The 13,771-nt window shown below is 37.9% G+C and overlaps 1 protein-coding gene and 1 long non-coding RNA gene across 8 annotated transcripts in view; both read left to right on the forward strand.

The window, feature by feature from the left end:
• Positions 1–13,771, forward strand: part of LOC120451271 (5-hydroxytryptamine receptor 1A) — a 105,641-nt gene that overhangs the window by 79,066 nt on the left and 12,804 nt on the right. The gene's annotated exons all lie outside the window — the stretch shown is intronic.
• Positions 10,599–12,327, forward strand: LOC120451273. Of its 2 annotated transcripts, none has more exons than XR_005616363.1 (3): positions 10,599–10,946; positions 11,024–11,339; positions 11,407–12,327. It is a non-coding gene; the product is annotated as an uncharacterized LOC120451273 (long non-coding RNA). The 2 variants fall into 2 exon arrangements; XR_005616362.1 differs by having other exon boundaries at positions 10,602–10,946; positions 11,008–11,339.

The following is a 13,771-nucleotide window of genomic DNA, read 5'->3' on the forward strand; positions in this document are numbered from 1 at the left end:
GGTGAAATCAGTCGTTCTTCCAAGGGAGTTAAGCCCCTCAAAGAGTTATAAATTTCTGGGAAATCTAAGTCATTTGAAATGGCCCCTTTGGGTTTTCGGCCGGCTTTAATATTGCTGTGACAAGTTTTGCAAAACTTGAAAAGATTACCAGCGAAAGCAAGATGTCTTGCATTTTGATAAAGCTCTTCCCTGAACTCGCAATGTTCTTCCAAATAAGACCTAGAAAGCTTACTTATTTGCTTGGGGAACCACAATCCTTTGCAACAAAAGCAAATCTGATCTGGACCAAGCTTAACATTCATATTGAATGCAGCTATGTGAGCTTCTATTTTAATAGGTCTGATTCTAATAGTCCTGTTTTCCTGAGCTATATCAAGTCTAATCTCCTGACTTCGAAGTGCATTCCGAAGATTTTCTGATTCCCTATTAGCACTAAGGCTTCTATACTGACTAACTCTTTGACTTATATTTCTAATTGCATCGATCGTTGCTTGTCGAGCAGCTAATCGTGCGCTTCGTTGAGCAAGTGTATTTCTTGCCTGCTCGACTGCCCTACGATCCCTACCGTCCCTAGCCCTAGCTCTGTTAGCCCTATCACGCTCTCCTTCTAATAAGCGTTCCTGTGTATCTCTTGCCAGTGCTCGACGCAGGGTATTTGCTTCTTGCTCACCCGCGCGATACACGGTATCCAAGCGCCTTCTTCTACGGTTGGCAGTGTTTTGTTTCTGCTTCATAACCCTAATCTCGCTATTTTGTCGCCTTTCAGAACGACGTCGAGAATCGGTTGCCTGCTCAATTGCGCGAAGAGCGGGATCAAAACGTCTTATAGAACGGCGTCGAGTATTGGCTGCTTGTTCAGCTGCGGGAAGAGCAGTATCCAAGCGCCTTTCCCTATGGTCAGCAGTATTTTGAACCTGCTCCACAGCTCGATTCTCGCTATTTTGACGCCTTGCAGAACGACGTCGAGTATCGGCTGCTTGCTCAACTACGCAACTTCCCTATGGTCAGCAGTATTTTGAACCTGCTCCACAGCTCGATTCTCGCTATTTTGACGCCTTGCAGAACAACGTCGAGTATCGGCTGCTTGCTCAACTACGCGAAGAGCAGGATCCAAGCGCCTTTCCCTATGGTCAGCAGTATTTTGAATCTGCTCCACAGCTCGATTCTCGCTATTTTGACGCCTTGCAGAACAACGTCGAGTATCGGCTGCTTGCTCAACTGCGCGAAGAGCAGGATCCAAGCGCCTTTCCCTATGGTCAGCAGTATTTTGGACGGCGCCGAGTATCGGCTGCTTGCTCAACTGCGCGAATCGCAGGAACTAGTCGCCTTTGAGAACGAAACTGAGTGTCAGCCGCTTGCTCGATCGCACGAACAGGACGATTCAAGCGTCTCAACCTTCGCGACACTGTATTGACGCCCTGCTCTGCATCCCTGACTAAGGAATCTTCCCTCCGCCTACGCTGAGATAATGTATTGCAGTCGGTCTATAAGGACGAGGCATTTCTAAATATGATGAATTACTACTATTTAAAAGATATTATTTATTGATCTCAAAGTAATACTTAATGGAAATTATAATATGAATAAGTAATAAGTCAAAAAATAGTAATCAATATTAATAAATAAATCAATAGTATTAGAAGGTCTTTACAAAAAAATTCGCTTCTAAAACTATTAAAATTATATGCAAATATGTACATACATATATTAATGAAAACAAAAAAATTATTTTTTTTATAAGTATAGTTCTTATATTTATATTAATAAGAAAATTTATAGAATAGATTAAGATTAAATATGAAAAAAATAAATAATAGGATAATTAAGAAAAAGGCTTTAAAAAGACTTAAGACTTAAATTATAATTATTTGCATAAAGTATAATTATATAGTATAGTAGTATCAATAGTAATATAAGTGCCAGTATTAAAAAAGACTTAAACTTTTAGTACTATTAAGTTTATATACGCGGAGTACGTATATGGATAAAAATATAAGAGTAAGCCTTTAAAAAGGCTCAGTTCTTATATTAATATAGGTAAAAAAGAGTGGGCGATATTAGGATAAAGAAAAATCAACTACAAATTTGATACTTAGCAATGAGCGCAGCGACGAGACAGCAGCGGGCCAAACGGCAGCGACGTCAATCGAAGCATCAACAGCACTGACGACCGCGTTGTAATTTAAAAATTTAATTTTACGTTAATTTATGCAACTTTTTATTAAAAAATTTAATCTTTACGTTAAACAATGAGGTTAACACTTATTGGTTGGCAAGAAAACGTTAGGTAGCTGAAAAATCAAGTAAAAATCGTACTCGGCTCTAAAAATATGTTGTAATACCAAAATGTAGTCTTCGACTGACTCCCTTCATCTTTCTTTTCTTTTACTATTTACTTTTTCAAGAAAAGCGCGGGAAAGCACCGTAAGCTGAGAGCCAGTTGTTCCATTTAGATTTAACATTTTCGAAGAGTAATGCTCTTATTACATTCTATTCAACACTAGATCAATATCTATTGAACTATTGAAGAGTACGTGAGAAAAGCCAAACAACCATAACAAATGATTAAAGGCTTAATGATTGTAGCGTCTGCCACCTCATAATAAAAACAAACTTCAAGGCTCTAGAATTTTACGTTTATCTTACCAGAAGAGAAAGTGTTTAAACATAAATTGTACTATAGTCAGGGAAGATAAATAAAAGTCAGAAAGAAAAAATGGCACATATTGATAATATTGTTTGTTCAAAAACCGAGTTTCTCTCTTTATAAAGAGTGCGCATCGATTTCTATTTTCAAAGTGTCAAAAGAGGCCCCCCTCTCTTTCAAACATTCACCTGCCACGCACTTCTAAAAACGAAAAGCGCCTTAAGAGCGGGAAGCTAAGAGCGAGATTTAACACTAAAATTCTTTTTAACACTAGAGAAATATATATTGAATTATTGAGAAGTGGGAAAGAAAAGCAAAACAACATATGATTTCATTTATTTTTTAGAATATTATATCAGCTACTCAGATAAAGCATTGCTCCGATCAAAATTATATAATTAGATAATATTGAAACAGATATTGATATTAGGCTTATTTTGTGGAGCAAAACAATAATAATATTTCAAAGAGTGTATTTGATAATACGAATATTTTATTTGTGCCCAAATAACGCTTGAATATGGTAGCGTCTGCCAAAATGTCGCTGCACCGATATATTTCGTCATCGGCTGGCTGTCTCTGACGTCATAGAACATGCTACTCCTTTCAAAGTGTCAACAGAGACGTCCCTCTCTCTCTAACATTACCCCGCCACGCAGTTGTAAATAACGTGGAAAAGCGCCCTGAGAGAGAAAAGCTAAGAGCGAGATTTAACACTATAATTCTTTTCAACACTAGATAAATATGTAATGAATTATTGAGAAGAGGGAAAGAAAAGCAAAACAACATATGATTTCATTTATTTATCATCATATCAGCTACTTAGATATATCAGCTACTCAGATAAAGCATTGCTTCGATCAAAATATATGTAATAAGATAATATTGAAACATATTGATATTGGGCTTATTTCGTGGGGGCAGAACAATACTATTTCAAAAGGTGTATTTAATAATACGAATATTTTATTTGTGCACAATTATAACGCTTGAAGCATTTTTGCAGTTTTAAATATTGTTAGCCAAAAAGGCGCTGCACCCATCTATTACGTCATCGGCTAGCTGTCTTTGACGTCATAGTACATGCTACTCCTTGAAATCCTACATTCTTGAAGATTTGTGGGCGTTAGAGTGGGCGTGGCAAAAAGTTTTTTGGCAAATCGATAAAAATTTACAAGACCAATACAAAAATGAAAAAATATCAAAACATTTTTCAAAAGTGTGGGCGTGGCAGCTTTGGGCGGTTTGTGGGCGTTAGAGTGGGCGTGGCAGAAAGTTTTGTGGCAAATCGATAGAAATTTACAAGACCAATACAAAAATGAACAAATATCTTTGTGCCGAATCTCAACTTTTTAGCTTTTGTAGTTCCTGAGATCTCAGCGTTCATACGGACAGACAGACAGACAGACAGACAGACAGACGGACGGACAGACGGACATGGCCAGATCGACTCGGCTATTGATCCTGATAAAGAATATATATACTTTATATGGTCGGAAACGCTTCCTTCTGCCTGTTACATACTTTTCAACGAATCTAGTATACCCTTTTACTCTACAAGTAACGGGTATAATGAGTTGCGGGCATTTGCTTTTGCTAAGAAGAAAGAGCATTCCTTGAAAAACAACTCTGCGGCCAAAAGACAAAGTGCCCACACATCCATAAAAAACGCCATTTCTGCAATAAAATGGGTCACAAAGCAAGCTGCAAGAGGGATCCAACCCAAATTCTGAAAGTTCACTTGACGCAAGGACCAAAACAATTACTTGCTACGACCACTATTAATTCGAACAGCATGTGTTTTTGCAGTTTGCAATGTTTAAGGATCCTCAATCCTACTACAGATAACGTATGCCAATGAATTTTGTCCAACATTTCTCATAAATTTTTTCTCTTTATGATGACACAAAAATGTCACTTGGGCACTCTGAATGCCCAAGCTTTTTATTTTAGTTCTAAAACTTTTTTTTACCGTTAAAGTTTTTTTATTTTTTGTTTCGTTTAACTTGATTATGAAGAGCGAGATCAAAAAGAAATTAATTAAATTACTTTCAGATGGCGAATAGGTTCGCTAGTTATTTGTTTGTTATTTGACTGCCAGCTTTGATGGGAAGGTGTTTGAGCGTCCTGTTATCTAGGAGGTCCTCACCAGGCGAGTTTTTAGGTTTGAGCCTTTTGAGCTTTTGAGCCTTCCAAAGTAACAGGATTTGTGGGGAGGGCCATTTGAAAAGGTTGGTCCAACAGTGTTTGCACCCTTTTTTTTCGGCTTTCTGCCAGAGTAAGATTTTACGGTTAAATCTGTCCTCTAAGTTGTTTGCAAAGATATCGGCCTTCTCCTGACTGGAGCCGCACCAGCCGCATTTCTGATGGGAGCCTTTGAAATAACTTGTTTTTTAGATTTTTCGTGAGTTTCCACAGCGAGTATCAGGACTGGCATTTTCCAGCATTTGGTCAAACTGGTCTTGTTTGTTTTTCGCCAGAACTTTGTTAAGACGATTTGATAAACTTTGGTAAATGGTGTGGGCGCGTGCGTTGGGAAAATTCTTGTCTAGCTCTTCGTTTGAGTTGTATGAGTTGTCACATCGAGACTGGTGACCTATAAATCGGTGCGCATTGTTAATTTATTTTGACTACGGTGAATATTGGCTTTGATAAAGATTGCAGAACCGGGCTTATATGACAGCAATTGCGGGTGTGACCAAAATTTTGGCAATTGTAACATTGAGCTATGTCCTTGTTGCGAGTAGCCTTCTCCACAGTAACCCTGTCCAATACGGTTTACTTTTAGAGACTCGGCCACATTCGGAGTCGGCTTGAGGTTGACAAAGAGCAGATTTTGTCTAGTCCTTGGGGAGTAGATGTTCAGAACACCGAATCCTTTGTCTGTGAAGCAGCGTTCTATTTCTTCTCTTGGGACAGTTGAGTGTATGTTCTTCAGCACCAGCCTATATGGTTTTTCCTCACGGAGCTGATGGTACCAAAACTGGCAATTCAGGGCAGTCAAGCTACGGCCCACACATCTGAATGACGTCGCATCTAGCTTACTGATACTGTTTACATTAGGAACACATATTGGAGGAGGTTTTGGAGCTGCCGTTTAACGCAGCTGGTCATTATTTGAGTAGTTGTCAGCGCTAAATTCAATTGATTCCTTATTAGTATCCATATCTTCGGTAAGGCTTCGGACTATTTGAGGACAAAGCTTCTTTTGTTTTTCCCATATACGCTCGGGAAATGGTTTCTTTGCTTTTTTTTTATATTGTAGGATCCTTTCCAGAATCGGTAGGGTTCCGCTTCCTACGTCTAGAAGGGGGGCGTGTCTGAAACGAGCACCCCAGACGGGGAAACTCTGGTAAAGTAGTGCAACCTGAAGACATACTTATTTCAGAAGAATTAACTGAAGCAGTTCTTGTCGAAGCTCCCACAGTGTATGTTGTTGTTGAACAAACAAGTTAAGTGGTAACTGTATTTGTTACAGGTGTAGCAGAACTTACCAAGACATGATTGTGAAAGGCCAAGAGAATACAATTGCCTTGAAGCAATCATTGCTCGTATCTCTGCTGGAGAATGCCCAGCGATTTTCTTCATCCTCTCGAATCCGTTCATCTCTTCCGAGAGCGGGGGATTAGAAGGCGTTTTTTTAACTAAATTTTTAACTCGAAAAAAATAGAAATAATATCTCTCGCTGGCCTGTGCGTAAACAAGCGAGAGACAAGACACCAGGCCAATGGTGTCGTACACTAAATTTTCAGTTTCGCTCTGGTGTTTACGGTTTTTGCGAAGTCCACAAAGACTGATAAGACCACATAAGACTGATAAGCGCAAGCAAAAGAAGTTGAAGATCACTCTTCGGTTTAAATTTTGAGATTTTTAATTAACCTGCCTTTTATCTAGAATTTCTCATCGTAGGTGGTCCCACTTCAACGAATTAGGCGTTAAGACGCCAAAATAAAGGGAAATAATATGTAATCTTACGTTATTATGTGTACCATACTATTACCCTTACATAAATAACCTTATTATTGTTTTATTATATACCTATTGATATACAATTAATTTAGAATACATGTACTTACCAGAAAAAATGTTAAGGAAGGTTTCGCCTCATTCTCATCAATTGATCCTCCATGGCTGTTATAATGTAATAGTCGTCACAATAATTAATACACAAATAATATTCTCGGCGAATATAATCCTAATTTTACGGCTAAACTGTAAGGATCAAAAACAATGCAATCCGACCTTGATTTTCGAATAGGTGCCTAAAAAAGTCGATTCGCTTGGAAATTCTGGTGTTTTTAAAGTTTTTTTAAGAACAAAGGCAACGTCCCTTTTGCATTCTTTTCTGGCAGAAACAGTTGCTGCATGAATCAAAAGAAGTTTTGTCAGAAGTTGTCAGAAAATTGGTTATACTCCACGTAGCACAGGGGACACGTTTGAATTTTCTATTAAAATACACATAACTTGGATGTTACACAACACAAAAACAGTACAACTACACATATATTAAAAACAACATACCTTGGCTTTTATTTTCCATATTATACTTTAATTTATGGATACGTATTAACAATTTTACCCCGTACAAAAGTTAGCAACTAATTTGACGGGAATTGCCTTCTCTCAATCAGCGGTTTAACACTGCACTTTTATAAGCTCATAAAAGGCTTTAATGAAAGTTTCGGTCAATATTGTTTTTGTTTTTTTATTTATGTATATGATCAATTTACTTTTAGACAAAATTTTATAAAGGTCGATAAATTGACATAAAAATTTAGACTTAATGACAAAAAAACGAATTCTGAACCATAGTGCATTGATGGTGTGCGATTAGACTCATTTATTGTTCCTTCTTCATAACAAGAAGAAAGTAAATATATAACCTTGTAGCGCTTTGGCTTATCTGATAATAGAGTCAGTTCTTTGCTGTAGCAAAATGCCGATGTACCCACTTTACGATTAGCGCAGAGCGATTTGATTAGCGATTTGAGCGCAGAGTTCCAACAATAGTCAATTTATATGGCTCCTTTAAAAGGGCGTTGGCAAGGGGTATTGAAGTGAACCAATTGTCCATCGTAACATTACGGTTAGATCCATAAATCGGTTTAGTTATCTCCTTTACAAAGTATTCAGCAAGCGGCATATTTGATATATTTAAAGATTTTCCTAAGTACGGAATGACGTTGATCATGTATTTTTTTCCACTGTCGCACAAAATAACTATTTTTAAGCCATATTTTGCCGGTTTATTTCGTATATACATTTTATTAGAAGTTCTTCCCCTGAACGCTAACAATTCGTCGACAATCACATATAATCCTGGTGTATAGTTTGATTTACATCTTTCAATAAACAAGTCCCAAATACTAAATACTCATGCTGAATATTTTCATTAATGCACAAATATCACCTAAAAAGTAACAAACGAAGAAAAAAAGAAATAAGCAATACGTGTAAACAAATTTACGTAAAAAAAACAAGAGAGAACGCTCTAGTCGAGTTCCCCGGCTATCTGATACCCGTTACTCAGCTAGTGGAAGTGGAAATTTACAAGACTAATACAAAAATGGAAAAATATCAAAACATTTCAAAAGTGTGGGAGTGGCAGCTTTGGGCGGTTTGTGGGCGTTAGAGTGGGCGTGGCAAAAACTTCTTTGGCAGATCCATAGAAATTTACAAGACTAATAAAAAACTGTGGGCGTTAGAGTGGACGTGGCAAAAAGCTTTTTGACACATCGATAGAAATTTACAAAACTAATACAAAAATGAAAAAATATCAAAACATTTTTCAAAAGTCTGGGCGTGGCAGTTTTGGGCGGTTTGTGGGCGTGGCTACATGAATCAACAAACTTGCGCTGCGTCTATGTCTCTGGAGTCTGTATGTTTAATCTCAACTTTTTAGCTTTTGTAGTTCCTGAGATCTCGACGTTCATATGGACGGACAGACGGACATGGCCAGATCGAATCGGCTATTGATTCTGATTATGAATATATATACTTTATATGGTCGGAAACGCTTCCTTCTGATTTTTACATACTTTTCAACGAATCTAGTATACCCTTTTACTCTACGAGTAACAGGTATAAAAATACCGCACAGGTAAACTTTGTCGTATTGACAAAGTGATTTTTTTGTAAATTAAAAATGTATTACCTGCACCCGTCGCACAGCCACGCACGTCTGCACACAGCAAGAGAACAATGCCGAACTTGAGCTACAGAGAGAACCAGATCGCTACGAATGATCGCACAAAAAGAAGAGCGAAAACAAAAAATGTGTTCGTCTATTCGACTAATGGTGCCCCAACTAGGGTTAAATAGAAAATCGTCCCTAGTTTTAAGGACTTTTTCTAATGCTATTTTTTAATCTGCAGAACAGTTTTTCTATGAGTGTGAGAAACGACCTGTCCCACTAAACGGCCCTCCACCCAAATTCCAGATGCACTTTCACATTGCCACGGGCATCCCAGAAGAGCTATCTGAGGGGCGACCTCTACTACCTTGACCCTGGAACTGCCTTAGTTCGCTAGCGGCGAATATAAGAGAGCTATGACCAAGAATTTAAAGAAAAGGATGCAGAACAGGAGTCGACTTCTGTCGACGCTTCAGGTTTTCACATTTTAGATTAAATGGGTCCTCTGTCATACTTCCAATGTATCACGGGTTTTGGCAGTGCCAACTTGGCACCAAACTTAATTTCCTTATAGAAACTGAATCGAACCAATATTACATACAACCAAATCTGGTTTTGCATCCTAAACAAGAGAGAACTCTAAAGTCGAGTGCCCCGACTATCTGATACCCGTTACTCAGCTAGTGGAAGGGAGAAGGAGAGTTTTAAACACAGTTTTTGGCGGTTTGTAGGCGTTATAGTGGGCGTGGCAGAAAGTTTTTTGGTAAATCGATAGAAAATAACAAGACTAATACAAAAATGAAAAAATATCAAAACATTTTTAAAAAGTGTGGGCGTGGCAGTTTTGGGCGGTTTGTGGGCGTTAGAGTGGGCGTGGCAACATGAATCGACAAACTGGCACTGCGTCTATGTCTCTGGAGTCTGTATGCTTAATCTCAACTTTCTAGCTTTTGTAGTTCCTGAGATCACAGCGTTCATACGGACGGACAGACAGACGGACAGACGGACATGGTCATATCGACTCGGCTATTGGTCCTGATCAAGAATATATATACTTTATATTGTCGGAAACGCTTCCTTCTGTCTGTTACATACTTTTCAACGAATCTAGTATACCCTTTTACTCTACGAGTAACGGGTATAAAAAGTACAAAAGGAAATCGTTAGCCAAAGGCAAAAGTAGGGCAGAGTATATAACAGCTTAGCCGTTAATAAATTCGCAGCACTTTTGAAATAAATCGCTGGCGATAATTATAGATTTTCATCCTTTGCGTTTTACTTTACATAATTTACATTTGGAGTTTGTTTGGAGTTTTGTAGTTTTTGGGAACAGTTTTTTCGATTGGGTTTATTTCTCTTTCATGCAGACTTTACAACTCCATTTCCAGTCGGGCAAAAGCGCTTTCGGCGAATCTGTAGGGAGGGGCTACTCTCGATCACTCTCGATTTTCACCTGGCAACGCCCTGAATTTTCACCTTTATTCTTGTATTCTAATTAATTGTTTTTTTTTCAATGTTTTCACTGATTTCAATACCATCAAATCAGCATCGCTTTTATATACGCTCGTAGACAGATTCACTTCATAGTTGTACTTTAATATTTAACAAAGACAAACAGACAAAAGCTAGAAAGGCGACCATGCATAGTGTGCTAAATTACTGTCCACCACTGTATAAGTTCGAACGAACTTGTGCATAAAACCGTCGGACTTCCGTGATTGTTGTATCGTATACTTTAGAGACCTATTCAAACCAAGTCGTGTTGCGTCTAGCGCGTCGAAGCGTTTGCTCGATGTGCCTTAGTGACCTGTTTAACAGCGAACGGAACGATTCGTCGTGTCCCAAGCCAGATGAAACCAGTGATTGTCGTCACATAGCCATGAGGTTGGTTGTTTCCCAACCGTTTGACCTATCATTGTTCGCACGTCACACCGAACACGTTCTTGAGGCCAGAAGACAGCATCGAACCTGTTGTTTGGTTATAACGAACTTCCGCGATGTGTGAGCGTTTGACGTCCATATCGCCTGCAAACAATTTTCAAACTAACTTTGCATTTTGCCATTACTTACAATACCGTCATTAGAGCGGTGTTCATCCTTGGGTTTGTAGATTGCTCGAAAACGACTGCGCCAGTTACCAGAGCTAGGCTTAACACTTCAGTTTTTGTGAGTGGACCTTATCTCGGCTTAACTCTATTTGTTAAACTATAGCTAAATGTGTACAAAGATTCTGTTGGCGACAGGTATCTGCGAAAATGCTGGTGCAGCAGTTCCGTTTTCTTTTACGAGAAAGGTCTCAATTGACACCCTGCATAAATGTGGGGTCAGTTATACCGACCCTTATTAAAGTTGGAGCAACAATCTACGAAACTTATTTTGAGAAAAACAAAACAAGAAGTTATTAGTCTTAAAAGCTTTGGATATGCGGTGACTAGCGATATTTGGACACATAATTACTTAAGATCGTCATATATTTCATGCACAATACATTACATTAAGGAAGGAGCCCTAGTAAACTGTCTGTTGGCAATAAATCCATGAAAAGTGAAACCTGCACTGGTAAGTAATATATAGTTAACTTTTGTGTAACTTTTTGTTGGTAATTCAATTTAATTTAATTTTAAAGGTACCAGTATACTAAAGAAAATGCGTGGTATACCAAATGACTTTGGTTGCTGCCTGGAAAAGCCTGTCATAGTGACGGACCGTGGCTCCAATTTCGTGATAACCGGCTTATTCACTGCATGAATCACTTAATTCACAGTTGTATTGAGAAAGCAGTTAAAGGTGTACAGGAGGTTGCGGATCTTGTTATCAAATGTAGCAAGCTTGTGAAGTACTTTAAAAAGTCTGGGAGCAATTCCAACCTAGGAACTACCTAGGAAAAAGTCTTTGCCACCTAGATGGAATACCATTTTCTATTTGTTTAAGTCAGTGGAGGTCAATTGGGTTGAAATAACAAATATTTTAATTGAAAAATACCAAACACCCAGAATTGATGGAATTATGTAATTTAAATCATTTGAGCTCAATTGTCCGCGTACTTTCTGTAATTATACAACCATCCACTTAACTATTTCTTGTACTTGGAAATTACAGAAATGTTGCACTCCAGATACGAAAGATATTGCCTGTATCGTATATCTGAAGTCCCACTTGTCCGACCAAATTTCAATAGTTATCCATTCATATATTTCAGCCTACCATAAAACAGCTCTTTTCCTTTTTCCACCAACAAATAAACTTGTGCCATACTCAACAACTGAAAAACTAGAATATATAGAAGATTGCAAAAGTATTATGAAAACATTTTCGTTAGCCTCTATAAATTTCGATCCTAATAATTCCTTGAGCCTGTGGGACGATGCGTTTTCGGGTTCAAGACCAAAATCAATTCAATGATATCGATGAATATGAAATTGACAGCTACATGAACCTAACAGTAAATTATACTGATAATTTTAATTGCCTTGAATGGTGGCACATAAAAAAATATAATTTTTCCCCTATTATATAAAACTAGCTTCAGCATTTTTTGTATTCCTGAGAGCAGCTCGGCATCTGAAAGAGCATTTTTAGATGCAAGAAATTTAATTTCGGAAAGAAGGTGCATTATTGCTAACAATTTTAATACTATAAACCAAATAATGTTTCTTCATTCTGTTATTGAAAAATAAAATAAAAACAAGAGAGAACGCTATAGTCGAGTTCCCCGACTATCTGATACCCGTTACTCAGCTAGTGAAAGTGCGAAGGAGGTCTTCAACACTGACAGTTTTTGGCGGTTTGTGGGCGTTAGAAATTTACAAGACCAATACAAAAATGAAAAAATATCAAAACATTTTTCAAAAGTGTGGGCGTGGCAGCTTTGGGCGGTTTAAGGGCGTTAGAGTGGGCGTGGCAACATGAATCGACAAACTTGCGCTGCGTCTATGTCTCTGAAGTCTGTATGCTTAATCTCAGCTTTCTAGCTTTTGTAGTTCCTGAGATCACAGCGTTCATACGGACGGACAGACGGACGGACGGACGGACAGACGGACAGACGGACATGGCCAAATCGACTCGGCTATTGATCCTGATCAAGAATATATACTCTACGAGTAACGGGTATAATTATAACAAATTAATAAAAAATATATCCCTCTCTAGCGTCTATCACTTTTTGGAGACGTTTTGGTACAGACTGTACCAAGCTGTGGATATAATCTATTGAAATATCCTTCCATAAGGCTTGAATCTCCAAAATCGTTTCTTCGCGACTTCTAGATAAGTCTGGGTTTGGCGAGTTATTATAGGCGGTTCATTCGAGTTTATGACAAGCTAGCAAAAACACTAGCGAACCTATTCAGAGGTAAACGCCTCTTAAAAAATATTTCAGACATAGAGAAAATGCTAGCAATAGTACGGTACCTCCAAGGTGATAATAAACACAGACCACCAACCATTGACTTGTGCTTTCAGTTCAAAAAATCATAATGTGAAATAATGCTACTACGACGGTCTTTCCAGAAATCCAGTAAATTCCCAAATAAATATTTTAATGGCTATACCATATAACTATTTGTATTGATATCAGACGAGGATGGTGAGTCGTTCCAGGTACCTATCCCAGATTTCAAAGGAACATAATTAATATGAAATCATACTCCGAGGGAGATTTTTTTGCCAGAAAAATGTGAAAAGTTCTTCTTCGCACTACCACAAGCTTAGTAAGGGGTATCTGATTTTCGGGGAATTTTCTTTCCGCAAAATACTTTTTGTAGTTGCGGATAAAATTTGAGATCTCTTTACCACTTGATGTGTTATAAATGTGTACAAAAATGTATTAAAACAATTATATTAATTGTTAACTTTTGTGAGTTGTATATACTTGTTGTTGCTAATAAAATTATTCCATTACATAGAGTAATAAATGAACTTAATTAGAAAGTACTTACCATTTTCAAAAAAATCGCGGCGGCTTCTCACAAGAGCGGACTCAGAAAAAGGGC

This window comes from Drosophila santomea, chromosome 3R (assembly GCF_016746245.2).
Source record: "Drosophila santomea strain STO CAGO 1482 chromosome 3R, Prin_Dsan_1.1, whole genome shotgun sequence".
NCBI classification, from domain to species: domain Eukaryota; kingdom Metazoa; phylum Arthropoda; class Insecta; order Diptera; family Drosophilidae; genus Drosophila; species Drosophila santomea.